The sequence below is a fragment of the Ovis aries genome, unplaced genomic scaffold, assembly GCF_016772045.2.
Source record: "Ovis aries strain OAR_USU_Benz2616 breed Rambouillet unplaced genomic scaffold, ARS-UI_Ramb_v3.0 scaffold_961, whole genome shotgun sequence".
Classification (NCBI taxonomy): domain Eukaryota; kingdom Metazoa; phylum Chordata; class Mammalia; order Artiodactyla; family Bovidae; genus Ovis; species Ovis aries.
This window is the reverse complement of record NW_024599832.1, coordinates 36,935-45,982: the sequence shown is the minus strand read 5'-3', so window position 1 is coordinate 45,982 and position 9,048 is coordinate 36,935. Positions and strand designations below refer to the sequence as shown.

The 9,048-nt window shown below is 53.8% G+C and overlaps 1 long non-coding RNA gene across 2 annotated transcripts; it reads right to left on the bottom strand.

Annotated features, from left to right (window-relative positions):
* Positions 1-2,833: 2,833 nt before the first annotated feature.
* On the bottom strand, positions 2,834-8,059 carry LOC121818499 (uncharacterized). Of its 2 annotated transcripts, XR_009599097.1 has the most exons (3): positions 5,518-8,059; positions 3,551-3,762; positions 2,834-3,253 (listed from the first exon to the last, which is right to left on the bottom strand). It is a non-coding gene; the product is annotated as an uncharacterized LOC121818499 (long non-coding RNA). The 2 variants fall into 2 exon arrangements; XR_006058488.2 differs by lacking the exon at positions 5,518-8,059 and having other exon boundaries at positions 3,551-5,361.
* Positions 8,060-9,048: the final 989 nt, after the last annotated feature.

Below are 9,048 nucleotides of genomic sequence, written 5' to 3'. Positions count from 1 at the left end.
GGCAAGGTGCTAAACAAACAGAAACCAGAGCCAGCTCTCCAGACACCTCTCCAGAACAAAGAGACCCCATTCTCACTGCTCAGTCCCTCCCAACAGACCGGAAATCAGCCTTTCAACTCAGACCAGTGCCTGGAGGTGGACTGTGGCCCAGGATCCTGGGGGCCGTCCACACTGACAGCGACCCTCAGCATCTGCCACCGACGCCGTCCCCTCCTTCCCGAGTAGGCTCCGTAAGAGCCCGAGGACGGCAGTCTCCCCCTCTCGCCGGGTCTCTGCATTACCCTCCTTGCTATGTGGGGGCATCTGGACGGCGTGCTGTGTTCTGCAGAGAGGGGCGTTCGCCCGGGGCTGCGTGAAGGCTGCGCGAAGGTGACTCAGCGGCTCCAGCTGCTCCCTGGCTGGCGTTGGTGGTGGGTCTGTTTCTGCAGGCAACCTGGACACGTGATCCTTTCTAGCGTCACTGCTCCTGCCAACGTCTCGTAAGTCAGCCGTCTGACTCCTTATTGGTGATGAGCCCATTAGCACTGACAGGCACCTGGATCAGCTTCGAGCAGCCTCAGTCCTGTTGGTGACCAGGCGCACATGGGGTGGTGGGGCTGCCCTCCCCCTGGGCTGTCACCCAAGGGACTACAGGAACCAGACCAAGACAGGCACAGTGATGGGGGGTAAGGATCTCAGCTAAAATTAGAAATATTTACGACTTGGCTCAAAACCTTAAATTGCTGTAAAAACAGGACATTAAACACACACCTCTCTGCGGCATAACTGGCCTCTCCCTGCTTGTTTCAACCACCCTTCCTTAATGGCATGTAACGATCAAGAAGCAATGCCAGAATCCCACCCCGGGCTCCTGTTGGCAGAGTGCCCACCTGCTTTGAAATCTAGGTTACTGAAATCAGCACACGAATTCTTAAAGGATTTGGAAAAGTGATTAATGTGTTTTAACCCACATGCACGCACTGAAGGGAGACAGCGGCTGTCACACCCACAGGGGAATGTGCCTCGCGGTGGGCGTGAGCGGGTCTGTGCAGACGTGTTCAAGTGGGCATCTGGGCAGAGGCTCCAAAGGCACTACTGCGGGGTAAACACAGAGAGGCTAGAACTGGGCTGAGCTGGACAGAAGTTCTGATTATCTTAAATAATGTGGCTTGCTTTATATACAGTGGATGGAATGTTTTAAAATAGCCTCCTGCTTTGTAAGATCAAGAGAATTGCAAAAATCCCTCTGAGAGATGTTACCCCATTGTGGCTTCAAGAATTCCAGGGATGCCTGGCTGGTCTATTTTAAGTCCTGGTGTCACTCGCCCTGGGTAAACTCAGAAATTTGTGACACAGGAGAGCGATCCATAGCAAATAATCCCAAGCTGGAAATTTTTGCAGTTTTATCTTGTGAGGCTGTGTGTGAACTTCAGATCGCTTTAGTGAGTCAAGTGCACTATTGATGGTTCAGTTCCATCCTATGAAGCAACAGAAATAGCTGCTAGAGGAGGCCACGTGAGGGAGCAATGGTGAGGGACTCCTGACATCCCGTGGCCAGGGACTCGGTTCGTTCCCAGGCTTGAAGACGTCAGTTAGAAAGGCCTGTCTGGAGTCAGGAAAGATGTTTGCCAAAGCACTAACCAGCTACAATCTGTCGAGTTGAGCTATAAAACCCAACACGCTGAGACACCAGCATCGTAACACCAGAGAGAGGGTCGTAGCCTGAAGACCGCACTTGATTGGACGCGTGCGTGGCTCAAATGCACACCTTGTTGTTGTTCGGTTGCTCAGTCGTGTCCGACTCTTTGCAACCCCACGGACTGCAGCACGCCAGGCTTCCAGTCCGTCACTGTCGCCTGGAGTTTGCTCAGACTCATGTCCATTGAGTCAGTGATGCCATCCAAACACCTCACTTCTGTTGCCCCCTTCTCCTCCCACCTCAATCTTTCCCAGCTTCAGGGTTTTCTCCAATGAGTCAGCTCTTCGCATCAGGCGGCCAAAGTATTGGAGCTTCAGCTTCAGCATCAGTCCTACCAATGAATATTCAGGACTGATTTCCTTTCAATGTTCAGGATTGACTGGTTTGATCTCCTTGCAGTCCAAGAGACTCAAGTGTCTTCTCCAACACCACAGTTTGAAAGCATTAATTCTTTAGCACCCAGACTCTTTATGATCCAACTCTCACATCCATACATGAGTAGTGGAAAAACTGTAGCTTTGACTAGACGGACCTTTGTCAGCAAAGTGATGTCCCTGCTTTTTCATATACTGTCTAGGTTGGTCATAGCTTTTCTTCCAAGAAGCAAGCATCTTTAATCTCACACACCTTACCTTGCTGCTAACCTGTTGCTTCCTGTGCCAGGGTCTCACCGTGCCCACTGTGTGCTGGACACTGGTCTGCCTTCCCGGGGCTCCTCTCAGGCAGGGATGCATCTGCGGCATCCTCCTGGCTTGTGAGGAGGGTGACAGTGTCTCCTAAAGACAGAAGCCGGCCGAGTTTAATAGACACTTGCAGCTCCTGTTTGGGCTGGTGAACCCTGAGGACTGTGAATGAGCCATATTCCTTTTTCCAGTTTTCTGAGTTTCCTACCCCAGCTCCAGCTTGCTCTAAACTATGTGGCTTCTAATAGGAACAAAATCCTCATGGGACTGATAAGGGTCAAGCTGATTTTTGATGTATAAATACAGTCAACCTAGACTCTAAAATTTGAAAATAAACTACCAATTTCCGGATATGACTTGTGCTGTCTGTAGAGTTTCTGATAATTTTAAATGAATTAATTTTCCTTCTTGACAAATTGATTTAACTCTCTGATTATTGACAGATTATATGAATGATCCAAATGCCAGCCTCTGTGGATCGGCCCCTGTTTTATTTCTTCACAATAAGACCCATTAGCTCAAAACCCTGCTTACACCAAACTCAAGTTTTCACATAACCAGTTATTTTTTAAAATATCCCAAACAAGCAGATTTTTGGCCATTTAGAGTCCGTTTTCTTCACATCCCTAGGAAGTATCTCCTGATGGTTAGAAGAGAAAGGATGGAAACAGGTATGCTAACGTCTGTCAAGAGAAGCTGTGATGATGACTTCAGTACCAAACAAAAAGAGATTTCAAAATGAAGGATGTTCCCAGAGCAGCCAGGCCGTTGAGCAGCGGTTTGGGAGTGGGTGTAGCAACCCTGCAGGGCGTCCCTTCAATAACAGGGCTCCAGATACACGCAGCAAAGCAGGACAAAACTCACAAGGCTGGGGATACCAGAAACGTCTTCTCTGAAATGATTAAACAAATAGACGGAAATCAGAAAAAATATAGAAGACCTGAGCAGAAGTATCAACCAACCTTAGCTGACACTGACGGAACATCCGTCCCGTTCAAGTACACTCACCGAGACTGTACTCTGGGCCACAGAACGTGTGTATCTTTCTGTATGAACACAGATGCAAGCATTCTAAACGAAATGTCAGCAAATCAAATACTATGTGTAACACATACATTAAGACTAAGTGAGGCTTAACCCAGGAATGCAAGGTTGGTTTAACGTTCAAACATCGATCAACATATTTTACCATATTAATAAACTGGAAAAATTGCCTGATGATCTCAGTGGACACAGGAGTACCCGACAAAATCCAGCTCCACAGTGGGCTAGACGCAGGAGGGGAGCCTCCTCGTTCTGCAAGATGCGCCTGAGGGTGCGATGCTGACGGCTTTGCTCCTAAATCAAGAACAGGACAAGGCCACGGCTTTCACTGCTTCTGTGCACCGTTGTGCCAGGCGGCTGCGAGTCCATTCAGGCAAGAAAAGGAAATCAAACGCACCCAGATTAGGAAGGAAGAACAAAACCTGTCTTATTTACAGACAACACAATCAGCTATGCGGAAAGTCCAACGGACTCTACGTAAAACGATGCAAGAATTGACAAGTTAGAATACCGAGAGTGCGGGGCACAAAATCAACCTGAAAACCAAGTGCACTTCTTTACATAGTCAGCCCTTTGTATCCACGCGTTCTGCATCCTCAGATTCAGCCACAGATCAAAAATACTTCTTTAATTCCAAAAATTTCCAAAAAGCAAACCTTGAATTTCCCATGTGCTGGGAACTGTATGTATAGCATTTCATTTACCAGCATCTGTATAACATGCACTCTGGATCTGGTATTAGCAGCTATCTGGAGATGACTTGAAGCTTATGGGAAAATGCGTGTAGGTTATTTTATAGAGGAACTTGAGTCTTCTTGGATTTGGGCACCCTCAGGGGCCCTGGAACCCATCTTCTGTGAACACAAGGAAATGACTGCATGGCAATGAATGAGGAACAACTGGGGATTTTAACTAAAAACACAGCACCACCTGCCTCGGTATCACATGTGACTGACCCCAACACGGGATCGTAAGACCCGTGCAGCTCTTCAGTGGGGACGCACATCCTGAGCTAGTGGAGAGACACACCTCGTCCCTCGGAAGATGCAACACTGTCCAGATGCCGGTTCTTCTCAGCTGAGCTGCAGATTTCAAGTGACCCCAGTTGAAACCCCAGCCAGCTTTGTACAGCCTCAGTTCACAAGCGGATTCCATCCAGCCTTCACCAGCGTCAAAGTGAAACCCAAACCCCAAACCCCAAACCCAGCAAGCCTGATCGTGGACACGGGACACACATCAGTCCTATCTTTGGTCACACTTTTTTCTTTCTGTGTGATGAATTCATTTTGTTTGTTTGAGTTTTTATTTTGATGAACCTATTTGTGGGAGAAAGAAAGGGGAAGACGTTTATTGCAGGAAAACGCTGAACCTCCCTAGAGGAAGAAGGGAAGCCAAACTTGAGAGCGGCCAGGTCAGGATGGACTTGGCTGCGAGGGGCTCTGATGCTTCAGCAGACAGCTCTGCAGAGCCTGGGCCGGGAGGGTGGCCTGGGGTGATGCCCGGGCCCCTGGTGTGGGAGCTGGCAGCCCCAGAGCCCCCTGTCCCGACAGCAGCCACTCGTCTGCAAGGCCCCACATCTCCCACCTCCTGGGGGCAGGTGCACTTATGATGTCAGGGGCCAAGCCATCCACATGTGTCCACCGACATAGCGGCTGCCAAACTTCTGAATTCTCTACCCCTCCTCCTGGAAAATCTTTGAATATCTCTACCCTGAAGGTGTATACTCACTTATTTATGAATTAGGTATAAGCGTATATTTGATCACATCACTATAGCGCATGAATTGTAACAAGCTGCAGAAACAGCTCTAAAATGAGACAAAAACAAAAGCACGTGATCGCTTGGGAGCAGGTTCCAGCCAGGGCCGCATGGTCCACCATCTCCGCCGGCGAAGGTGGAGGGACCCCTGAGCGGAGGCCCCTGAGGCCCGGTCACCCCCATGCCCCCCTGCTCATATCGGCCTCACTCCAGTGGACCAGGGCGGCAGGGAGCAGAGAGCCGTCCTTCGAGACACTCTCTCTGCCCTCCTTGTCACTCAGAGCAGCTGCCTTCCTCCTTCCTCCCCACCGCATGGAGTACGATCACCCTCCCTGACCGGAGACTCCTGCTAACCTTCAAGGACGCTTGTTGTTTGTCCACGGGGCCAGCCTGGGTCGTCACACCCGGAGTGGGTCACAGAGGAGCCAGGCAGCGGACTGTTCCCATGAAACAGATCAGAGAGAAGGTTTTTTTAAACAGCTAAATATAGCAGAGTAAGCAAGGGCCACTGTATAAACTGCTCCTTTTCATATCAAAATTATCTGAAGGAAAGCACCCGGAGGACACTCCCCGCTCAGCTCTGAGGCCGCCCCAGTGCGCGTGGCGCCCACGCACAAGTTCCTGGGACCCCGTCACCCCCACGGGGCCCCTGGCGCCTCCCGCCACGGCCTTGTCAGAAGGCCCAGTCACGCGTGTCCCCGTCGAGGACAGGGTGGCCGGCACCCCCACCAGAAGGCAGGGCGTGGAGAGCGCCTTCAGGGCTTCTGCTCCAAGTTCGCAGAGGAGATTCAAGACGCACCAAGACGCACTCCTGACTGTGACTCAGCCCCGCCCTGTGCCCCCTCTGAGTCAGTCTTCCCTCGAGGCCATCTGGGGAGAAGGGGAGAGCTTCTCTCCTGCACCGGGCGCCAGGCCTCCTCAAATCTGGCGAAGGCACCGCTCTCCCGTGGTTCTGCTCTGCCCCTCACCGGAGGCCGGGCTCTCCCGCCCCCAGAGCCTTCCTGGAGCTTCTGCTGCCCACGAGGGCTGGGAGGTGGGTGAGTGGTGGTGTGGGCCGGGGCGTGTGAATTCCCGCGCATAACGCGCACCTACTTGGCGCCAGCCCAGCACGCTCACCCCATCAGCGCGGACAAGAATCGCAGGCTCTGTGCCAGGCCTCCACGTCCCCAGCCGCAAACACCACGCTCGGCAGCGGCCACAGAGCCAGGCCCTGCCCACATGGGAAGGCAGGCCACCGGCAGGTCAGACCCTGTAAACCCGCAGCCCCGCCTTCCGGGAGCAGGGGCTCGACAGGAGTGAGCGCCTGCTGAAGACGGAGCCTCGTCTTTCCCGCCAGGAACCCTCAGTCCACAGAGGACAGGACTGGAAGTCCCGTAGACACGCGTGTGTGAGACAGCCAGCTTGCCAGGCCCAGGAACGAGCTCGCCAGGCCCAGGAAGGACCTCGCCAGGCCCAGGAAAGACCTCGCCAGGCCCAGGAAGGACCTCGCCGGGCCCTGGAGCGGAACTCCTCCTCCGGCAAGCGTGCTCTGTGCTGAGTCCTTTCTGAGCTCTCAGCAGGCCGCCCTCACGGGCACCGGGCCCAACCCTGATGACAGGAGGGCCCGTCAGGCTTTGGATCCAGAGCTGGACACCCTTCCAGATGCTCCCTCCTGACCCTCGGGCCCCGGGGACCCCAGCACAGCCCAGAGCAGCAGGTGGGTCCTCGTTTTACGGGACGAGCGTCTCTTTGGAAGACAGCCAACAGCACGGGAAATGGCAGGAGAACCTGGAAGGCGGCTCAGGGTCAGGATGCGAGCACCGACAGGGTCCATTCTGCTCCTCACTCGAGGGCCCAGCGACCCGGGCGCCTCTGAGCACACCCCACATTCTTGTCTCTCTTGACCCTGCAAAGTCCACTTCGGGGGCTGTTTGGATGACGAATGAGCATCCGGCAGGGCCTGGAACGCTAGGGGAGACGCTGACAGCAGGTGGGAGCTGAGGGCTGGCGCCCAGGCTTGGGGGGCAGGCGGAGGGGCGCTGAGCACCTCCAGACCTTTGCTGATCCAGGCAGATGGGAAAGCTGTCCACGGTGAGTATGGACACCTGAAGACTCTAAATGAGAAGCTCATTCACGTCTTTGCTGTGAGAGAACCCATCCCTGGGCAGCCTCCTCACCCCGTGCCGCCCTCTCCTCCTGAACTTTCTTGGGGCCCCTGGAGGTGAAACAGGAGCCCCTTGTGAGGATCGTGGGCCGGGGAAGGTGGTTCAAGGAATTCGAGACACACCATGCGGATCATTCCGGGGCCTAATGATTCGTAACTTGGCCATCACACACCTACCGGCTTATCTGTGAATAACAGCTGTCTCACGGGTGCTGATCGGGTGTGATGACGCTGCTGGCCTCCTCGTATCGTTCCCCCCAGCAGCGACCTCAGTTAACGGTGTGCAATAGGGCCCCCCAGGCCTCTTCTGGGCCAGATGGCACATGTGTGGCCTGTGTGGCCGCCCCCTCACTGCGGCGTCTCCAAGCCCTGCCTTTCCAGCCCGAGAGCCGCTGTAAAGTGCAGACGGGAGCAGCAGGAAAACGGTCATGCCCGGTGACCCCGTCTTCAGAAACACCCTCCTCAGCCACCCTGGCTGCTGAGCTAAGACCTGGAAATACAACGAGAAAATAAAAGCCTCTGGGTGTCAGAAGGGGTCAGCGGTGCATGATCTCAGAATCCCCACGTGGCGCCTCCAGCAGCCGCCCGCCCTGCGCTCTCCCACTGACTTCTGTTTTCTAAAATGCTCTCAGCGTCTCGCAGGTGGTCAGCCGGTTTCCGTAGCTTTCTAGGCGCACAGCCACACTGCTGTCCACGCTGCCCCTGGGGCCAGCCTCCTTGGAACCAGCTTTACAAAGCCTGTGGCGGCTGCCATTGGCCTTTCAGAGGAAAGGTTTGCCAAGCCCGCTCAGCTCACACCCAAGGACCAGACTTGGGATCCAGGGCCTGGGTATGGCTGTTGGTTGTGTCTGTCCCTCAGCACGATGAAGGGCTGCTGTCTGTGCTTGTAACCACGAAGGCCCAGGGGAACAGGCGTGAGTGAGAATCATAACGCAGCTGATTAAGGCAAGCAGGTGCCATCAGTAGTCACACCTTGCACAAACGTTTGTGTGGCATGCTGACTCTGAGGCTCCTCAAACGCCGATCCCAGCGTCATCGCCAATTAGGACAACTATTATATTTGCTTGGGTAATAGCTCCTCTTTATCTTCCCCAAGCAAGTTAAATGCATATGCAAATACGCATCAAATGCCAAGATGGTTTTCATCCTCTGACCTTTCAAAGCTTATCTGAGCCTTTGTAAAGGCGGGGCTCCTCGGGAGAGGCAGCAAAGGCCAGGCCAGTGTGAACCGCACTCCCAAACCCCGCAAGAGAGACGAGCAGATAACAGTTAAGGGGTCAGCCTCAGGCAGCCACCTGAAGGCACCAGCTGGAAGGGGGAATAAAATGCAGGCAAGTATGAGCAGGCACTGGGTGCAATCATAAAATGTAAGGACGCACGGCAACCAAGAAGCAAATCCACTGGGTTCTGAGGCTGGGATGTAACAGCTCGGTGTCCACAGCGCCGACACTCAGCCTGAGCAGGGGCTTCTCGCCGCCATGGATGAAAGAACTGCTGCTGCTAAGTCGCTTCAGTCGTGTCCGACTCTGTGCGACCCCATAGATGGCAGCCCACCAGGCTCCTCTGTCCCTGGGATTCTCCAGGCGAGAACACTGGAGTGGGTTGCCATTTCCTTCTCCAGGGCAGGAAAGTGAAAAGTGAAAGTGAAGTCACCCAGTCGTGCCCGACTCTGTGCGACCCCATGGATGGCAGCCCACCAGGCTCCTCTGTCCCTGGTATTTTCCGGGCAAGAGTACTGGAGT